This window comes from Schistocerca nitens, chromosome 2 (assembly GCF_023898315.1).
Source record: "Schistocerca nitens isolate TAMUIC-IGC-003100 chromosome 2, iqSchNite1.1, whole genome shotgun sequence".
Classification (NCBI taxonomy): domain Eukaryota; kingdom Metazoa; phylum Arthropoda; class Insecta; order Orthoptera; family Acrididae; genus Schistocerca; species Schistocerca nitens.
The window spans coordinates 681,940,348-681,963,314 of record NC_064615.1 but is presented as its reverse complement, the minus strand read 5'-3'; the positions used below and the strand labels follow the sequence as shown (position 1 = coordinate 681,963,314).

General features: G+C 43.5%; 1 protein-coding gene across 1 annotated transcript in view; it reads right to left on the bottom strand.

Annotated features, from left to right (window-relative positions):
* The window catches only part of LOC126235246 (uncharacterized), a 295,068-nt gene that overhangs the window by 85,632 nt on the left and 186,469 nt on the right, over positions 1-22,967 (bottom strand). The gene's annotated exons all lie outside the window — the stretch shown is intronic.

Below are 22,967 nucleotides of genomic sequence, written 5' to 3'. Positions count from 1 at the left end.
GTGAACTTCACTCAGTTTAGCTAGAGCGATTTTTCTGGCTAGAAAACAAGACTGCTTAGTAAGTTATTAGTGATGATATCATCTCAATTATAAGTTCATCAGCTTTAAATCGGCGTCGTATACCTACGTGTGTCTTTCATGTCCGTGTACAACAGGAGAGAGAATATTTAAGATTATGAAAATAGATTAGTAATATGTTAACAACTTTACAGACCTCATTACCAGATTTGTAGATAGGACGAGGTTAATTAATAATCCATGTATTTTACCACATCGGTGGAAATACTTAATAAAAAAAACTGTAGAAGTTATTAATGAATCAAGATGAATTTAAAATTTTTTTTTTCACATATAGTGCATGCTGATTTTTTTTGCTTATGTGCACTTCACAAGTAATTCACCCTTCTATAGACGTACTGCGTCTTTCCTTACTTAAGCTAAGTACAGATGCATTGTTAACGACATGTTAATTGCTATTTGCGTGTGTGTTTTTCTTTGGTTTTATTCTGAATAGCATCACAATTCCATTTACAACTCATGTTTTCTTGTACATACAGCACCATAAGTGGACCCTGCAGGTCCGATCATCCACTGACTGTAGTGGCTCGGAAATTTGGTAATTTGCTCCGATTTAAAGCACAGTGAAATCACCCTGCGCAGTTGATTTTAGTGGTAAATTTGACAGTGTATGCTGCAAAGGATCCAACGCGGGAATTGGAACAGAGGAAAACCATCGACGGTAGATTTGACGACTGGATTATTCCTGGCTCCACGGCAATGGATAGACCTCTATTAACGAAAGGCGGAGATCCAAATTCGAGGAACTAGTCAACACACAGTTGTACCTGCCGATGTTTAAGTGCATGCGGTACTGAACTAAAGTATCCTGTAGTGCGGTCAGGGCCCTAGCGAATATTTAAGGAGTGTAAGAATTAAGTCCCAATGTTCAGTTCTCTGCTGTTTTGCTATTCCTTGACGCAGCCGTTGTGTATTCATGTATGACAATTTTGAGACACCATCAAGAATAGCTATGAAGCCAATTGGATACTCTCACAACCAGTTAGCTATCCTCACTTTCACTGCTGCAACGTACCGTATGTAATACCGTTGTAGTAGCAGTCGTTGAGGTGATGGTCTTCAGGTGGAAAATTGACTTCTTTGCTGCATGTCTCCATGTGAGCCTGCCGTGTGAAAATCTCTCATCTTTCGCCTGACTGCTATATCTACATCCAGCTGAGCCTGCTTATCGTAGTCAACCCATGGTCCCCCTCTGCAATTGTCACCGACCACATTTCGTTCCCTTATCAAACTGATGATTACTTGATGTCCCTGGATGGATCCCATCAACCGATCCTTTAGTCAAACTGTGGCTCAAACCCATTCCTCCTCAGTTCGATTCAGTACCTCTTCACTTCCTTTATTTACCCATCTAGTCGTCAGCATCCCTCTGCAACATCACATTTCAAAAGTTTCTGTTATCTTCTTGCCTCTACTTCTTATGGTTCATATTTTACGTCCCTACAAGGCTGCACTCCAACTAAATGGTTTCAAGAAGACGTCCTAACACCTAAGTTTGTGTTAGACGCCTACACTTTTCTCTTTGCACAAAATCTTTCCTGTATTTTATGTCCTCTCTGCTTCCACCATCGCCAATTATTTTGCTGCTCAAATAACCGATCTGATACTTTTATTGTGTCATTTCTCACTATAATTTCATCATTGTCGTCTGATTAAATCGACTGTTTGCCTAATCATTGTCTTACGTTTGACGCTGTCCATATTGTAACTTCTTTTCAAGACACTACCCATTCCGTTCAACTGAACTTCCAAGTCTTTTCTCGTCTCTGAGAGAATTACTATGTTATCGGGAAACCTGAAAGTTTTTAATTCTTCTCCCTGAACTTTCTTTTCTGGGTGTGAAGTTTATTTCCTTTGCTGCTTGCTCAGTGAAAGCACTGAATAAAATCAGGGAGAGACTTTTGACCTATCTCACTCCCTGTTAACTATTGCTTCCCTTTCTTGTTCTCTGAATCTTACAACTGCAGTCTGGCTTCTGTACGAGTTGTAGATGCCCTTTCACTCTCCGTAGCTTTTCGCTGCTACCCCCTGGATTTCGAATAATTTTCCAGTCAAAATATTGATGAGCTATTTTTTTACATCTAAAACTGCCATAAATGTATATCGGCATTTATTCAATCCATCTTATAAGATTCACCGTAAGGTCAGCATTGTTTTGTGTGGTGCAACATTTCTCTGGAATATAAATATATTTTCTCCAAGTCGGTTTCTGCTAGTCGTCCCATTTTTCTTTAGATAATTAGAGTTCGTATTTTGTAACAATGGCAGATTAAACAAACGGCTCGGTAACACCTATACATGCCATTACCCGTTCTCTTTAATATTAGGACTATTACATTAAAAATCTATGTCATCTACGTGATTACCCCGCAGCTCACAATTAAGCGCCTCTTTATCGTACACAACAAACAAAAGCAGTAAAATATCAAAATCAGAACGTAAAGGCAGCGGACACTGATCACTGTCCGTGCGGCGTTGTTGGCTATTGACAACAAACAAGATGAAATCAGCCGTCTCCGCTGTTGATACGAACTGCAATTTCCGAACAGTTACAAACAGCGGAATCGAACGAAGCCTTCTGTTTACTGGGGAGAACGTATATCTCTCATTTCCTTTGTTACTGAGAATGAGTTCAAATAAACCTTCACCTCTGTTCATTACAATTCTCACTCGTTTATGACGGTTTCTCTGTCGAAGCGACGAAATTCTGACCTGCTCCTGATCACAGCAGTACGGACCCAGTCGAGAGAAGCGGGATAACAGCGGCCCAGTAAAACTGCTGCTCGTCTACCGTGCAGTGAATGTGTCATTCAGAATATCTCAGCAACTGACAATAAAAAGGAAGTGCTGCCGTATTTTGTGAGTGGTAACTTATAATTTAAACAAAATCTCTGAATTGTTTCTGAAACTGCATAACTCTGCTATCTTAAAGTTAATTATGGCCGTAGATAATTAAATGTCACCTTGATAAATGCACTACCACGGATAGGAAAACGAAACCAAAACCAAAGCTATCGTCTTCATCAGCCAATTGACATCAGCTGCTGCGTTAACGTCTCTTCTAGTCTCTTCCACCATTTACTACACCGCTGGCCACCGTAAATGCAACACCCTGAAGGAAGCATCCGAATGAAGTGAAATATACACCATGGGTTTGCAGCGATGAGATATGCAACTGATTAGAATTTCAGCGCAGACGCACATCACGCGCGCCTGTGGCGCCACCTCATAGCGCCATTTAAGGCTTGGCGATTTCGACGAGTGTACGTTCGGCACGTGTGTTTACCTTGTGGTTGTTTCACAAGGCGATCAGTTATGCCTCGTAGACAACAGCGAACATCTTTTGATCAAGTATCCGAGTTCGACAGAGGAAGGATAGTGGCTTACCGAGATTGTGGATTATCATACAGAGAAATCGCTAGTCGTGTTGGACGAAACCAAACAACTGTAATGCGGATATGTGACCGTTGGATGCAGGAGGGTACGACGGACCGACGTGGTCGATCGCATTCACCTCGGTGCACCACTGCACGTGCTGATAGGCAAATTGTGCGCTTGGCAGTGACGGATCGCTCAGTGACATCCCGAACCATAGCACAGCACGTTGCGTCTGTAACGCATCATCCAGTGTCTGCGCGTACCATTCGACGCCGTTTACAGCAGAGTGGTCTGTCCGCAAGACGTCCATTGCTTCGTCTACCATTGACGCAGAACCACAGACGTCTCCGTCGCCAATGGTGTGATGACAGACGGATGTGGACGGCAGAATGGAATGACGTTGTCTTTACTGACGAGGCACGCTTCTGTCTGCAGCACCACGATGGTCGGATTCGAGTGTGGAGACACCGTGGAGAGAGGATGCTGGACAGCTGCATTATGCACCGCCACACTGGTCTTGCACCGGGTATTATGGTATGGGGCGGTATTGGATATTACTATCGCACGCCTCTAGTACGCATTGCCGGTACTTTAAATAGCCGGCGCTACATATCCGAGGTGCTGGAGCCAGTTGTCCTTCCTTACCTTCAGGGCTCGGCCACAGCCATATTTCAACAGGATAATGCGCGACCACACGTGGCACGCATTGTCCAAAGGTTCTTCGTCAAAAACCAGTTTGAATTGCTTCCCTGGCCGGCTCGCTCTCCGGATCTTTCGCCGATAGAAAACATGTGGTCCATGGTTGCTCAACGAGTGACCCAGATTACATCCCCAGCTGCCACACCAGATGATCTTTGGCAACGTGTGGAAGCTGCTTGGGCTGCTGTACCCCAGGAACACATCCAACGTCTCTTTGATTCAATGCCGAGACGTGTGGCAGCGGTGATCTCCAACAATGGCGGCTACTCTGGCTACTGATTCTGGCAGGAACCACATGTCACAGACGTCTGTAAACGTAATCATTTGATACTTGGTCAACATGTTATCTACAAAATAAATCTTGTTGTGCTGCTTCGTGTCTTTCTTGGTGTTGCATCTACGGTGGCCAGTAAGCATGTATGTAATTTTTTTCTAATGTCATCTTCCCATATACCCTTCAGTCAGTGAATCAGGGTTTCCTTTCTCTTTGAATACTGGAAAAAATACCAATACATTCCCATCCGCTCCATTTTATCAACTTTAAAGTCATAGTTCCACAAAGTTTTTTCCCTGACCCTTTCTCTGTCCTTGAAATTCTCATCATGTCTCTATCCACTGCCTTCAAATTTTTAGACAATTGTCTTCATGGAAAAATATTTGCGGTTACCTACTGAGCCATGATTGCACCGAAAATATGGAAATTGCATGGGGATAGATCGGGACTGTATGGAGGATGTGTAAGGGGGCTTCCCTGCGAAGCTTCTGCAGCGTACTCGCAGCAGTCTAGGAAACATGTTGGCGGGGATTTTGTTGGCAGGTTGTTTCGAGTACACTACAGATATTTCGCTGGGAAGCATTTCAGATCCTCCATACAATCTTGATATCTACCCATGCGATTCCCATATTTTTTGAACCCTGAAGAAAAATATTCATAGCTCTCGATTTGCTTTAGACGAAGAGGTGCACGTCAGAGTAAAATTGTGGTTCCAGAGGCCTTGACTGTCTTATCTCAGAGTGGGATAAATGGATTAACAGTTACGGCGATTTCTTACTTTTTTCCGTGTCCTTCATTTTCATTGGAGTGCCCCTGACACTAATACACCCTGTAAGTGTCGTGTTTCAGACACTTAGGGAACGTAGTTGATGTTGCACCACAGCTTCGCTGTGGGTGATGACCTATTCCTGCATCGATCAGCTGAGCGACGTCAGAGGGAGGGAACGCCCATCTGCCTAATGACCAAGTGCTATGGAGCAACACCGCGTATTCAGTACGCAAGAACACACATTCAGTACTCTAATGATGCAGAAGGCGCCAGTCAGTACCTCTGCAAGCCGAATTTGCGACATCTCACAGCTCCAACAGGGCTTCTGAAGGAGCTGGCTACACTGGAAAACATGGTCACATGAAGTCATCATCAACCAATGGCGACGCCTAGCCACTCCAGCCTGCTACTGGTTCCGGGGTGAAGTGCTGCCATAGGAGAAACACTAGCCAGTCGGCTCACATATATGCCATGCAAATCAAACTCTCGTTCTCAGGCAGTGCTCAATAATGTCCATGTGTGCGCATTATGCCCGGTGAGGCAGTCAACATCATTCGATAACTACAAGACGACCACTTGCACAACAAGATGAAGCAGTCGCCATGTTTGACATATTTTACTGCCAACAGCTGTGAGCCTGTGCCTGAACTGAAGTCTGCATGCAGTGATCTTGGCACCATGACACCACTGAGTCACCAGCTGGACGGCCTTCTTCCACTGACAACCATCACATTAATGAGCTGCGTCTACTACTGGGTTGCTGCACAAGTTCATAGAGTTTTTCCGTACACTTAATAAAGACGTTAGTCACCAATAATATTTTATCTTTCACGATTTACAACAGTCTGCCACCGCTGGGTTAACTTTTCTATTCCGTGACTGTAGAAATGAAGCGGCTTAGAGGCGAAGAACTCATCGAGCCATGTTCGGAGCAGATTTTGATCCAGAAAGGAAGTTCCTTGAAGGTTATTCGATATAGAGTGGGAAACTTGAAAATCAGAGGACGCAAATTAAGGTGAATAAGGTGCGTTTGGAATGACTTCAAAACCGATTTCCCGTATAGGGTTTTTGTCAGTCTAGCAGAATGCGGGCTGGGTTATGGTGGGGTAGTATCACTTCACGCAGTCTTCCAGATCGTTGCTCTTGGATTGCATCTGCAAAACGTCTCAGTTGTTGATAATAAAACGTCACACCTCGGGGAAGCAGTTCGTTGTACACCACACTGTCGCTGTCGCACCAGATGCGTAACATTATCTTTTGTGGATGCGCGCAGGTCTTTGTACGGGGAATCGTTCCTTTGTTTGGGCTGAATCACTCCTTTCTTTTCCTTATGTTAGCATAAAGGCACCCTTTGTCATCACCAGCAGCGATACAGGATAGGAATTGTCGGTGTTGGTCACGAACCAGTTGATGACGAGCAACCAAAGATGCTCATGTGGATACCCGCTGATTTTTTTGGTTTTGGCTTAAAGAATGCGGTAACCATACACCTGATTTTTGAACCTTTGTAGGTAAAAGTCGCACGATGGTGGAAAGATCGAAGTCTATCACATTTGCAGTTCTCGAGTACGATGACACATATTATTGTGAATTAATGCGTTTAAGCGAACTTCATCAAACCCCGAAGGTATTCCTGAACGTGGAGAATCACTAACGTCGCGAACCTCTTTAAAACGAGAAAACCATTGTCTTGCTGTGCTTTATCCAGTGGCATTATCCAATCACAGCGCATAAGTTTCTGGCTTCCTCCACTGCTGACACCCCTCTATTGAACTCAAACAGATGAATACGTCGGAAACGTTCCGATTTATCCAGTTGTCACTCCTTTTTTTAGCGTCCACAGGAGCGCTCACCATCTCCAAACGACGAAATGACAATATGTAACCTCAAATAGCAATTGTGAACTACAAATAAAAAATTAAAATCGATAAATAAACCAATAGGAGCCGCAATACCAACATGCAAAACAAAAACGCTAGAAACATATGCACCAACCTAATACTTATATTAATATGCAACGTGCTTGTTAGATGTTTTGTCCCAATGATTTCGGAGGAAAACGATTTTGAATTTTCGTAGCGACTGTGTGAGAATTTCCACTTTCGAATTTTAAGTGTTTACTGCTAACATCAATAGTTAAGGTGCTGTTTCCTTCTTCGATTAATTGTGGCTTTGCTTGGCATCGAGGCAGGGTCGGCGTTTTTAGGGATGGGTTCGGCGTGATTACTTTAAGGGGCGGGCGCGCGGCCTCCCTGTCGCCGCCCAGTTGCCGTGAGTTACGCGTGAGTTTTCCCACGTAAATCACGAACGATGAAAGATTTATGCAAATGCTTCTTATAATAACCATAAGATATTTTTTGTTATAATCTGTATCACTTTAAACCGTCTGAGCACGTGCCGTTCGCGTAAAGCTTATTAAACGTGGTCTGTATGTGCAACTTTACACGGCTATATCGTGGCAACAAATAAAGCTTTCAGAATACAATAGGATGACCAATAATTACATGTATTTGTCTGCACTGTAACAAAATTTGAACCGATTCGCGAAAGTCTGAAAGAAGTGGCAAGCGTAAAAACACAAAAAAGCATTTTTAATATAATATTCGAATGAAGTTAGATTTTTGAAAGCGAGTTTTCAATTTTATCGTATGAATTAATTTTTTATTTATTTGATGCACTTTAAACCTTTTCCGCATGTTCTATTCACATAAGAATGAATTTTTCGTGCTATGTTCTGCTCGGCTTTAAACCATCATATCTCGACAACGGGTAAAGGTTACCGGACAAAACAAATTTCGTTTTGACTTCATCCATTAATGCAAAGTTTGAACCGATATGTATAAGTTTGAAGTATAAAAGTGGCCCGGTTCAAGAACCACCCAGAAAAACCTTTTCTTTCTAACTTTTAAAACTTATCTTGGACCAAGATCCAATACACCGGTGGACCAAATTTGAGTCATCAGTCTCGCTCTTGTCCGGAGTTGTTTAAGGGTGACTGTTTTAGCACGTAAAATCCGAACGTAGCACATACAAATAGTGCCATTAGCTGAGCATTAATTTCACCTCAATCAAAATCTTTTGCAAAAAGAATTATCGATTCACACAATTTGCCTGGGTGCGAGCTTCAGTTCGTCCGTGAAACCTTGTTTAATATATTGCACCATAGCTACAGTAAGACAAAAGTTCCAATGTCTATAAAAATGGCCGCTGGTCCGGACTAACCCAAAAGCTTTTTACCCCATGTTCCCAGCTCAAATAGTAACCCCACCAACCCCGTGTCCTTTTCATCCCTATTATTTAAAACGCTTTCGTGCTATAACGATATACTCGTATATATTTGCAACCCGATTTAATCGCAACCGATTTTATAGGTTTTGTCCGTGTGCAGCTGATAAAGTTGAAAGTCATATGCGTTTTGTGATGATTCACAAGTATTCTATTATTTCAGTGCTTAAAAAAGGAGACTACAAATGAAAATAAGATCTGTTCTGTAAAGTTAAAATAAACTTTCAGAACAAAATAAAAAATTCACGATATCAGGCTGTAGTTATCTCGATTCAAAAAATAGTGTGGTAAACATAATTTATGACTAACCACGTTAGCAAGGCAGGCTCCTTCACAGCGATTCACTGCTGTTACAAATAAATTAGGAACAAAGAACGGAAGAATCACTGTGCTAAACAAAAATAATCAGACAGATAGGAGGCAAACAAACAGCTGAATGGCCGAAGAGATGCCAAACAGGATAGTCTGAGAGGCAAGAATTTGAAGTACAGAAGTAAACAAACAAACACACACACACACACACACACACACACACACACACACACACACACACACACAAAGTACCAAAAGACTCACAGCATGGAAAAAGAAGGCTAAACTGCCTGCCTCTAAATTACTGATCGCTTTTGTGCTGCTGCATCTAAACTATCCCAGCAAAAGTTTTACATTTATCTTTTCTATTTTTATTTTGATGACATGACGACACTAACGAAAACAGCACAACAGACACTCCTGGGGCGAAATGCGTACAGCCTGACGCTGCCGCACCGGCCGCTGAGTCCGAGCGGTTCTAGGCGCTTCAGTTCGGAACCACGCGGCTGCTACGGTCGCAGGTTCGAATCCTGCCTCGGGCATGGATGTGTGTGACGTCCTTAGGTTGGTTAGGTTTAAGTAGGTCTAAGTCTAGGGGACTGATGACCTCAGATGTTAAGTCCCATTGTGCTTAGGAGTCATATGAACCATTTGACTCTGCCACCATACCCCGTGAAACGCTCGCCTTTGTCAATTTTTATAAATACTATCTCATTATCAGCTTATTTCCCACGCGTGGTAAGCGCTGTGCTTTGGCTCTGGAAAGATATATCTAACATTATTTGAAAATAATGTTGGACGTTTGTGTCCCAACGAAGGAGATGGAGCAATATTCGATAGGAAATAGTTCCAAATTTATTCCTGGTGATCTAGACTTAGGTTGTTCATGATTTCCTAAACTGCTTTAACTGAATGGTGGGATGGTTCCTCTGCAAGAGCACTGACGACTTCTTCCTCAAACCGAGCTTATACTCCTCTAAAACCCTCGTTGTCCATTGGTCATTAAATCCTAATCTTCCTGTCCTTGCGATTGCGTATTTGTGCCAATTAACTATTAGACAGGAAGAAGAACTAAATCTCCTTATACGGTAAAATTGAACTATGATTTTCGTAAGTTGTAAAAATTTAAGAATGATGTGCAAATTATAACTTTCCGTTTCTACAAAGATCTGTTTATAACATTCCAATTAACTGTAACTCAATTTTTTCGGGACTGAGAACGAGGCGAGAGTTTTACAGCTTTCTTGGCTGGTCAGCGATTTTTTTTTACCTATTACCATCTAAACAACCCCACCTTGCGTTTGTAAATGGTTCCATAAGTTGTTTTATAAGCACGGATTTTTTTCATGTAGTAATCAAAGTGTCTGTAATGTTTGATTGACAATGCCCCTGACTTTCCAAAATTTTGCTGGAACATGTACACACATAGGTCCGTTTTTATAAACTGAGGGGACAGAAGTCATGGGATATCTCAGAATACAATGTCGGACCTCCTTTTACCCGGCGTAGTATAGCAGCTCGATGTAGCATGGACTCAAAAGTCGTTCGAAGTACTCTGCAGAAATATTGAGCCATGCTGCCTCTATAGCCGTCCACAGTTGTGAAATTGCTGCCGGTGCAGGATTCTGTACATGAACTGAACTCTCGATTGTGTACCATAAATATTCGATGGTATTCATGTCGGGCGATCTGGGTGGCCAGATCATTCGCTTAAATTGTACAGAATGTTCTGTCATGGCACATTGTCATCCATCAAAATTCCATCGTTGTTTGGGAACATTAAGTCCATGAATGCCTGCAAATGCTCTCCAAGTAGCCAAACATGACCATTTCCAGACAATGATCGGTTCAGTTGGATCATAGAACCCTGTCCACTCTATGTAAACACAGCCCACACCATGGTGGAGCCACCACCATCTTGCACAGTGCGTTGTTGACAACTTGCGGTCATGGCTTTGTGGGGTCTGCGCCACATTCTAACAGTACCATAATCTCTTACCAACTGAATCAGAACTCATCCGCCACGCCACAGTTTTCCAGTCATCTAGGGTCCAACCGATATGGCCACGAGCCCAAAGATGCTGCATGCAAAGGCACTTGCGGCGGTTGTCTGCTGCCATAGCCCATTAATGGCAAATTTCGCCTCACTGCCTTAATGGATGCGTTCATGGTACGTCCGACATTGATTTCTGCGGTTATTTAGCGCAGTGTTGCTTGTCTCGCTCTATGCAAACTCCGCTGCTCTCGATCATTAAGTACAGACCGTCGGCCACTGCATTGTCCGTGGTGAGAGCTAATGCCTCAAATTTTGTATTCTCGGCACACTCTGGATTCTGCGGATGTCGGAATATTGAATTCCCTAACGATTCCCGAAATGGAAGGTCCCATGCGTCTAGCTCCAACTACCATTCCGCGTTCAAAGTCTGTTAATTCCCGTCATGAGGCCATGATCACGTCGGAAACCTTTTCACATGAATCACCTGAGAACAAGTGACATCTCCGCCATTGCCCTACTCTTTCATGCCTTGTGTACGCGATACCGCCTTCATCTGCTTATGTTGATATTGCTGTCCCATGACTTTTGTCACGCCCTTGTATATGCAGACAGATTGATCACATTGCGTATGCTCTGCTTCATTATAGTCTGCTTCCTCGGAAATCTGCACAGTACTGATTACAGTTGTTATAGCCAAACCTTATATTTTTATCGGTGGCCTTGCTCGAACAGTTAGAGATGCGTCATTATCTTGAATTGTGGGTGTTGCAGCCTAAGAGCATGTGAAACCCCACGTACTATTGATACGTAATCAGCATGGTTTCAGGAAACATCGTTCTTGTGCAACGCATCTAGCTCTTTATTCGCACGAAGTAATGGCCGCTATCGTCTGGGGATCTCAAGTTGATTCCGTATTTCTACATTTCAGGAAAGCTTTTGACACCGTTCCTCACAAGCGACTTCTAATCAAGCTGCGGGCCTATGGGGTATCGTCTCAGTTGTGCGACTGGATTCGTGATTTCCTGTCAGCAAGGTCGCAGTTCGTAGTAATAGACGGCAAATCATCGAGTAAAACTGAAGTGATATCAGGTGTTCCCCAGGGAAGCGTCCTGGGACCTCTGCTGTTCCTGATCTATATAAATGACCTGGGTGACAATCTGAGCAGTTATCTTAGGTTGTTCGCAGATGATGCTGTAATTTACCGTCTAGCAAGGTCATCCGAAGACCAGTATCAGTTGCAAAGCGATTTAGAAAATGTTGCTGTATGGTGTGGCAGGTAGCAGTTGACGGTAAATAACGAGAAGTGTGAGGTGATCCACCTGAGTTCCAAAAGAAATCCGTTGGAATTCGATTACTCGATAAATAGTACAATTCTCAAGTCTGTCAATTCAACTAAGTACCTGGGTATTAAAATTACGAACAACTTCAGTTGGAAAGACCACATAGATAATATTGTGGGGAAGACGAGCCAAAGGTTGCGTTTCATTGGCAGGACACTTAGAAGATGCAACAAGTCCACTAAAGAGAGAGCTTACACTACACTCGTTCGTCCTCTGTTAGAATATTGCTTCGCGGTGTGGGATCCTTACCAGGTTGGATTGACGGAGGACATCGAAAGGGTGCAAAAAAGGGTAGCTCGTTTTGTATTATCACGTAACAGGTGAGAGAGTGTGGCAGATATGATACGCGAGTTGGGATGGAAGTCATTAAAGCAAAGACGTTTTTCGTCGCGGCGAGATCTATTTACGAAATTTCAGTCACCAACTTTCTCTTCCGAATGCGAAAATATTTTGTTGAGCCCAACCTACATAGGTAAGAATGATCATCAAAATAAAATAAGAGAAATCAGAGCTCGAACAGAAAGGTTTAGGTGTTCGTTTTTCCCGCGCGCTGTTCGGGAGTGGAATGGTAGAGAGATAGGATGATTGTGGTTCGATGAACCCTCTGCCAAGCACTTAAATGTAAATTGCAGAGTAGTCATGTAGATGTAGATGTAGATGTAGATGTATCTTCATCTCAGGTCCGTTACTCTGTTTACCAATTCATGCGCACTATCATGTAAACATAGCATAATTAAACTGGAGATGGGCTTGCCTGTGGACTTGGGCATCCAAACTGGACATCTCTCATATCATACTTAAGAAACATTAAAATTTTTATATAACATGAAGACACTTCATGAGATAAATAAATTGAAATATAAAATCTTAAAGTCTGAGAATTGGCTTCGACAAAAGTCAGTTGATATCGCACTGTCTTACTGGTAGTACATGCTATTAACTACGTTACTTTAGTACACCTGCTGTTCCGGCTGCTAGCATTCGTGGGTATAGTAGGTACAGTGTGTGTGTACTACAGAGCAGCTACTGCGGAATTGTTATTTACTATGTCAAGCAGAATACATGTTGGTAAGTAAGATAATGTCAGCGAGTTAGCGACCATACCATATGTGCACTGATATTTCGAACAAAGTCACCAAAAGTTACGAAGCTGCCATTACGTGTAGCACCTCCTCTTTCAATGCCGGCGCTGTACCAGTATCTACAAACACCAGCGCACTCTCCTGTTCAGTGGTAAACAACCGTCTGCGGAGGTATAAATAGAAGCAGTTATGTTTGTCGCTGCTACCTGATGTATGACGTCGTATTGATAACGGTAGACTATTTAGGTGATTGTTTAGTCAGTAACATGTTATTTAGGTAACTTGCACGATATTTTCTACTGACGTAGAACGAGGCAATTTGAATGAAGAAAAATGACGGTAACTCTTTCTCCCAGTATTGTAATAGGACGTTATAACGCTTTATGAACTCTAACCAATTATGTAAAACAAATTTCATGAAATAATTGCAGTTCTAATATTAATATTCCTAACTTCTCAAGTAGTTTACTATTAGACGATCGTGCGTGAGCACCACACATGATTCTGATACCAAGATATTACGCAATGAAAACTTCTATATGACAGTACTGAACAAGAAATTGGAAAGTATGTTACTGTCTGTGGGAAAATGTATTCGCATTTGAAAATACAGGCAACCTGGAATTGTAGAATGGAATGATGACATTGTAAATTAGTGTCGGACTCGGACTCGAAACCGGATTTCCCACTTGTCGCGAACCGTCACCTGAACCATTTCGGCTACCCATTTCATGGCCAGATCCAATATTCAAGAAGTCCATACACTTCCTGTAATTCCCGTACAGGGGAGACACGTAATCGAAAGTCGCTAGGGTGGTATCGGCGGATAAATACGATATTGCATCATACTAGTTCAAATGGCTCTGAGCACTATGGGACTTAACATCTGAGGTCATCAGTCACCTAGAACTTAGAACTAATTAAACCTAACTAACCTAAAGACATCACACACATCCATGCCCGAGGCAGGATTCGAACCTGCGACCGTAGTTGTCGCGCGGCTCCAGAGTGAAGTGCGTCGTACTCTTTACAAAGACAAGTACAGCAATATCGTATGACACTGTACTGATGTTTTATCTCAAACACAATGATACGATATGTAACAGGGGTAAACAGAATTGTTCGAAACATCTAACTTTTTTTTCCCGATTTAAATTTAGATCTGCATGTATATCCACACAGTTTTCGAAGTTCTACCTTTGCTTATGAATCCTTGCTTTGATTTTATCATTAACGTCATACCATTTGATGCACGAAAATGTCCACGTTGGGTTTATTTATAAAATGAATGGGACACTATTTACAAAAAAACCAATAATGCTTTTAAACATGTAAATTACAATTTTGTATGACGTTGCACATCTGTTGATGTCGTTTATAGAACATGCGTATCTACAAAAGTTAATTTTGATTTATGTGTATTAAATGGAAAGTAATTTATATATATGAAAAAAAAACAGTGGATCTAGTATCGAACTCTGTCCGTCTCAGTCAACTAGAAAAATATCTCTTATCTACAGTTGTCGAATTATGTGGAACAACTATTTAGCTCCTTTTTTTGGCATAGCCCATTTCATTTCTATACCGTTAATACGATAAATTTTCTGATTTACACTACAAAATAGCTTCGACAGGTCTGCTTTTAGATAATTTGCCTGTTTTGACAATAAATGAAAACACTGAATTTGGACGGCTTCAGTTCAACGTAGAGATGTATGTAGTTGTCGAAGCTGCATGACACACTAATGTACCTCACTTTTGGTAACATGTAGATTTTTTTTGTCTCGAAACATCTGAGATGTAGAAAACACTTACGGAAGTTAACAGAATGCTGCAAACCCTGCGTCGGTATCTTGAACCGATTATAAAACATTGTGCTGGAGATCCAGAATATTACACGGTATGAAATTGGGCGCACAGCAGAGATGCAGCCTGTCATACTCACGGCCTCGTAAGCCCTCACTAGTCGCTGGTTCACACCTAACACCCGGTAGTCAGTTAAGGAGGAGGAGGAGGAGGAGATTAGCGTTTAACGTCCCGTCGACAACGAGGTCATTAGAGACGGAGCGCAAGCTCGGGTGAGGGAAGGATGGGGAAGGAAATCGGCCGTGCCCTTTCAAAGGAACTATCCCGGCATTTGCCTGAAGTGATTTAGGGAAATCACGGAAAACCTAAATCAGGATGGCCGGAGACGGGATTGAACCGTCGTCCTCCCGAATGCGAGTCCAGTGTGCTAACCACTGCGCCACCTTGCTCGGTGCAGTCAGTTAAGGGGCAGGGCATTCGCTGTACTGTACACGCAGAAGGTGGAACCATCGCATGCTCGTTGAGCGTCACCACTGACACTGCAGTGCCATAACGAGGTCCCTTTAAGGGTTTGTGTTAGCTAGTAGGCGAAGCCTTCGCCCCTATACTGTTTCCACTAGTCTCAGGGCAACGGCGAGCTGAGCCTCGTGCCACTGCCCGCAGTTTATTTTCAAAAGACAGCCGTGTTTACGACCGTCCGCTTCTCGAAATTATTTTTGATCGTCAACGTCGTCTCTCCACCATCGAAAATATCTTTCGGGGACAGCTATAGCCGATAAACACGTGACATCAGAAACGCCGCCGTCATCTTGTAGGCGTGATTTGCGAATAAATGGTCGACGCACAATCCATTTCGTCCTGTTAGCAACATAGTTACCCACAGCTGGAGTCAATACCTAGCTAAACTGCAAAGGGCTAGGCAATGGCCTCTTCAAGTAAGAAAGATTAGGATTTAACGTCCCATAGATGACGAGGTCATTAGAGACGAAGAACAAACTCGGACTGCGTAAAAAAAATCGGCCGTGCCCTTTCAATAGCCATCCTAGCATAGCGAATTAAGCAAATCGCGGAAAACTTAAATGTGGATGCCCGAACAGGAATTTGATCTGCCATCCTCTGAATACGAGTCCAGTGCTCACGCCTGCACCACTTCCCTCGGTTTCTCAAAGGTACCAACCCAGCATTCACTCGAAGTAATTTAGGGGAAGTCGGGAAAACCTACATGTAGATGGACAGACGGTGATCTGGACCTCCCTTCTCCCGAATACAAATTCCGGGTTTTAACCGTTACTCGAACTCCCTCGTTGGGACTTAATGATGCAAAGTTTTTTCAGGTAATGTTGTACTTTTAAAAGTAGGATACGTCTCTCCTTATTTAAATCAACGTTACTTAAGTTCTTTCCGGTTGTTCTATTTACATGCATATACTACACTCCTGGAAATGGAAAAAAGAACACATTGACACCGGTGTGTCAGACCCACCATACTTGCTCCGGACACTGCGAGAGGGCTGTACAAGCAATGATCACACGCACGGCACAGCGGACACACCAGGAACCGCGGTGTTGGCCGTCGAATGGCGCTAGCTGCGCAGCATTTGTGCACCGCCGCCGTCAGTGTCAGCCAGTTTGCCGTGGCATACGGAGCTCCATCGCAGTCTTTAACACTGGTAGCATGCCGCGACAGCGTGGACGTGAACCGTATGTGCAGTTGACGGACTTTGAGCGAGGGCGTATAGTGGGCATGCGGGAGGCCGGGTGGACGTACCGCCGAATTGCTCAACACGTGGGGCGTGAGGTCTCCACAGTACATCGATGTTGTCGCCAGTGGTCGGCGGAAGGTGCACGTGCCCGTCGACCTGGGACCGGACCGCAGCGACGCACGGATGCACGCCAAGACCGTAGGATCCTACGCAGTGCCGTAGGGGACCGCACCGCCACTTCCCAGCAAATTAGGGACACTGTTGCTCCTGGGGTATCGGCGAGGACCATTCGCAACCGTCTCCATGAAGCTGGGCTACGGTCCCGCACACCGTTAGGCCGTCTTCCGCTCACGCCCCAACATCGTGCAGCCCGCCTCCAGTGGTGTCGCGACAGGCGTGAATGGAGGGACGAATGGAGACGTGTCGTCGTCAGCGATGAGAGTCGCTTCTGCCTTGGTCCCAATGATGGTCGTATGCGTGTTTGGCGCCGTGCAGGTGAGCGCCACAATCAGGACTGCATACGACCGAGGCACACAGGGCCAACACCCGGCATCATGGTGTGGGGAGCGATCTCCTACACTGGCCGTACACCACTGGTGATCGTCGAGGGGACACTGAATAGTGCACGGTACATCCAAACCGTCATCGAACCCATCGTTCTACCATTCCTAGACCAGCAAGGGAACTTGCTGTTCCAACAGGACAATGCACGTCCGCATGTATCCCGTGCCACCCAACGTGCTCTAGAAGGTGTAAGTCAACTACCCTGGCCAGCAAGATCTCCGGATCTGTCCCCCATTGAGCATGTTTGGGACTGGATGAAGCGTCGTCTCACGCGGTCTGCACGTCCAGCACGAACGCTGGTCCAACTGAGGCGCCAGGTGGAAATGGCATGGCAAGCCGTTCCACAGGACTACATCCAGCATCTCTACGATCGTCTCCATGGGAGAATAGCAGCCTGCATTGCTGCGAAAGGTGGATATACACTGTACTAGTGCCGACATTGTGCATGCTCTGTTGCCTGTGTCTATGTGCCTGTGGTTCTGTCAGTGTGATCATGTGATGTACCTGACCCCAGGAATGTGTCAATAAAGTTTCCCCTTCCTGGGACAATGAATTCACGGTGTTCTTATTTCAATTTCCAGGAGTGTATATCTACGAGTTAGGAAACAATGCATTATTGACGAAAATGTCAATCGGAATTAAAGCGACTTTGTTTTTGTACAGCCCAGAATGTCTTTTCTGCTGCGCGTACGAGTAAATTTTGTGCGTCTATGCATCCGTATTTTAAAAACCTGAGGAACTTGAATTGGGCTGCCTTCATATCCTCTCCACCTTCGCTCTCCCGACCTCCCCTCATCTTTCTCTCTCTCTCTCTCTCTCTCTCTCTCTCTCTCTCTCTCTCTAAACACTGGCCTCTATCTCTGTTCGTCTCGAATGATTCATGATGTCCATATTTAAACTCTGCAAGCCACAGTCTGCGCATGGCGAATGGTACTTCTCAGCATTACTAGCGACTTTGTATCCTTTACCGTCCACCAAAACTGAAAGGGTTGGAAGAGACGGATTGCGTCCCACGCTAGTAGTCCCTAAATCTCTTTCTTGACTTCCACGGACCCTATGCGAAATTATTGCCGTCTTCCTCGAATACAAGTTTTGAAAATGTTCAAATGTGTGTGAAATCTTATGGGACTTAACTGCTAAGGTCATCAGTCCCTAAGCTTACACACTACTTAATCTAAAGTATCCTAAGGACAAACACACACAGCCGTGCCAGAGGGAGGACTCGAATCTCCGCTGGGACCAGCCTCACAGTCCATGACTGCAGCGCCCTATACCGCTCGGCTAATCCCGCGCGGCACCAGTTTTCTCAGTTTATCCAAGGAGGTTTCATCAAAACAACGTCACCTTTTCTCCAGAGCAACTACATATATGTTATACCTATCTGTTACAATCCTGGCAACATGTCTCTCAATTTCATTAATGGATGTTATCAGGTCTACTGGACAAAGAGTCCAAACAGTGGAGCGGTAGCCTAGGGTAGTCTCACTACCGTCTTCTAAACGAATTCTTTTGAATAATTCTCCGACAAATGTTCGCATTTCATTCGCCTGTCACGTAGTTGTCTCGCTTTATAATACCCTTAGTTATTCAAATGATTCACAGGCCCCATATGTCTCCTAATCGGATACGATCTGGTTTTTTCTCTTTGTCAATGGCTTTCTGTTGCATTCATCCACTTTTAAAACAGATCAGCCATTCACTGCAGCAAGTAGTAACACTGTCGAGGTTGTTCAGTATCTTCTTACTATTATGCAGCAACGAAACATCCCTGTAGATTACCGACATCAGCAACGTGGCCCATTACCGAACACCTCTGGGAAAGCTAGGAAGTCAGAATGTGTATGCTCAGCTGCATTTCTTATTTGCAAGACATCGAGTTTGAAAAAAACCGACCAGAACATCATACTGGTGGTTTGGTCCTGAACTACTGCCGATTCTTGTCCGCGATCGTGGTAATGTTAGAGCCTGAAATATGTTTGAGGAACTTAAAATAGACGGTCGTTTGGGATACTGATCTTTAATTTTCTGAGAAGCTTTCTTTACCTTTATAAATTGTACTTACCCGCGCTCTTTTCTAGTTATGTGTGACTATTTTTTATGCAAGAAATTCTCGAGTTAAATGAGAGATCGGAAATAATCTGATTTTCCTGCGTATCCATTGCAAATTCTAATAGAAATTTAGGAAGAGTCTTCTATCTTATTTGTTTTGACTTATTTCAATTATTTGTTTATCACTGAGGGTACGTACTACAATATTACTCGTATGTGGGTCTTCACCGCGTTGAAACAGTACAGTTTTAATCTGCCAGGAAGTTTCATATCAGCGCACACTCCGCTGCAGAGTGAAAATCTCATTCTGAGTACGGTAGTAATTTCCTCATGCGTGATCATAGAGGATGTTTCAAAAGTGACAGTTAATATTCAGTACTATGACAGGAATGATCGATCATTCGAAACAAAAAGTCACGTAAATATAGACTCTAAAACGCATACCTTAAGGGCTGTGAGCAACTCTTGATCTCCGATATTGTGAAACAAATCTCTTCTCTTGCAATCTCTTTGCTTTCCATATTTTGGGAAGTGGTAGTATGGACCAAAACAAGAAAAAATTGTCAGGTAAGCACGTGCTCTAAAATGCATACCTTAAAAATTATGGTCACTTGTTCGTTACAAGAGTTGTATTTCAAAGTAGCGAAGATGGAACAAATTCTCATAGCTCCTAAGGTATGCACTTTAGAGCACATGTTTATTGGACTTTTATTCCTTGTTTTGGTCCATACTACCACTTACAAAATATGGAAAGCAAAGAGCTTGCAGTAGGTGAGATTTGTTTCACGGTATCGAAGGTGAAGAATTGCTCATAGCTTTTAAGGTATGCGTTTTAGAATCTATGTTTACTTGACTTTTTTGTTTCGAATGGTCATTAGTGTCATAACCCTGAATACTGACCATCACTTCTGAAACACCCTTTATTTTTAAATAAAGAATTCATTATTTCGGTTATGTATTCCGAATAGGTGGAAAATTACGTTCCACCCACAAGGACTCTCATAGCTTACTATTGTAACGCATTACTAGACTGATTTCCCGTGCAAGCGGTGAGTTACTGTGTTGCGAGGCATGGTCGAGGTCTGGATAGTGATCATGGTGGTCGAAGTGATTCCGTCGACATCAAGGTTACGAAGGAAAAACCACATACTTAGCTGGACAAGGCTGAATGGAGACTTTGGTTGTAACCTTGTTCACTGAACCGTTTAGATATTGTTTCCATGATGATTAAAGGTATCCAAGTAAATAAGTTTTTTAAAATAAAATTCTATTGTGCGTGAGATAGCATCATTTGCGACAAAATCACCGACATTTTGATTGCTATTGCATGCAGCCTTGTTCAGAGTGGGTCACCGTGATTAATGCTTCCTGCAATACGAGCCGAAGTGTTGGTGATTTTATCACATATGACGCTGTCGCATGCCCTTAAGAATTTAATTGAAATAGACTCCGGCCGCGTAAGCCTACGTTTGTTATAAGTAGGGACTTCGGAAAATAAGTTACACTTATCGTCCCACGCTAAGACCTTTGCGCTACAAGAGTAGCGCATTGTCAGAAGAGAGTGCACGTTCCGGGTTTCTTCCAGAGAAGAATCTGCTACGGTTTTGATAACAGGATCATCACAGTGAGGGATTGAAATGGTGCGGCTAATGCAAACGTACTCCAAAGCTGAAGTACGCATAACAGTACGATTCTTGGTGGCAGAAAGTTTAAATTGCGCCGATTCACAGTAAAAATCTGTCGGTATGTAGACCAACTGCGGTGCCGCGTCCGGCCGTGGTGTAATCGACCCAATAATTTGGAAAAAAGGTTTGGAAATTTGTGGTAACTTCCTATGGGACCAAACTGCTGAGGTCATCGGTCCCTGGGCCTACATATTACTTAATCTAACTTAAACTAACTTACGCTAAGGACAACACACACACCCAAGCCCGAGGGAGGACTTGAACCTCCGACGGGGCCGGCACGCGAACCGTGGCAAGACGCCCTAGACCGCACGGCTACCCCGCGCGGCTGAGCCAATAATTTGACCAAGGCGCAAACACGTGTGTGATGTGATGCTGATCGGGAAGGAAGGCTCACATCGACCGCAGAGGAAAGCGTTCAGGCAATCTGAGAAGATGTGTAAAACGCATGTTTGACCATCAGCTGCTTCTTTATTTAAAACCCAAATATCGAGTGGTTTTAGTCACTGACCACCTTCACGGATTCTGTAGGGTCAAAACAGTTTAAGCCACATCACATCTCTCATCACTTAAATAAGGGCCATACAGTAGAGCATGTCATGAAATCCTGTATACCACACAGGACTTTGCCGGGCGCGGTGATCTAGCGGTTCTAGGCGCTCAGTCCGGAACCGCGTGACTGCTACGGTAGTAGGTTCGAATCCTGCCACGGGCATGGATGTGTGTGATGTCCTTAGGTTAGTTAGGTTTAAGTAGTTCTAAGTTCTAGGGGACTGATGACCACAGATGTTAAGTCCCATAGTGCTCAGAGCCATTTGAACCACACAGGACTTTTAAAGGCAAACATACTACTGACAAGTGAAACGAAGCAGCATATATATTCCGTCGGAGAAAGAGATATTCCGACGAGCACTTTCACACAACACTTCTCAAATAACTGCAGGTCCAAGGATCGGATTTCCATTGTGGAGGAAATGAAAGATCGGTAGAACGTTCCGACTGCTGTTTGCACAGAACTGATAACAGTGTTGAAAACTAGTGTCATGTATCTGTGTCACTTCCATGTGTAGTGCAGCATTCAACAGAAGTTACATGGCCTACCATAATAAAGTGTGACTTACTTTTTGAAGTATCCTCGTAATAAATTATCGTGTATCGATTGTTAACTGTAATCACCCCGTATGATTGAGGTATCTCATGCAATGGACTATCCCGCGTAGTGTTTTATGCCGATACTATACACACGGTAGGAGACAAACGACATTACGAAGCAAAGGTTAAGATTCCAAGTGGGATTAATGAAAATCACGTACCCTGATAAACTTTTTGAGATCTCAAGTGAACCAGTATACTCAGCCTTGTGTTTTTTCACTTCTGTCAGCTAATGATAGTAAAAGAGCTCTACATAGACATACCAGAATAGTGAGTGCAGACGAGTGACAGCAGAATTAAAGGTTGATCGCATAAAAAAAATGGTTCAAATGGCTCTGAGCACTATGGGACTTAGCGTCTGAGATCATCAGTCCCCTAGAACTTAGAACTATTTAACCTCACTAACCTAAGGACATGACAAGCATCCATGCCCGAGGCAGGATTCGAACCTGCGACCGTATCGGTCGCGTGGTTCCAGACTGTAGCGCCTAGAACCGCTCGGCCACCCCGGCCGGCTATCGCACAAAAGTTTCCTCCAAAAAATAATCTTAATGGTACGAGAACAGGATATAAAGCTGACAGTTCCTTAGCGGAACTGATGGTGCATGAAACTGGGAGTTCAGACGAAAACAAAAGATAAAATGCAGCTGAGTAAAATTATCGTCCATTATTGAAATATAAATGATTATTAGCTATAAATTTTGCACATTAAGTGGTACCGAACATGGAAATTAGCATCTCAACGTTGTAGAGATCCCTGTTTATCCGTTAGTTCACAGATAGTGTGTACCCTGCA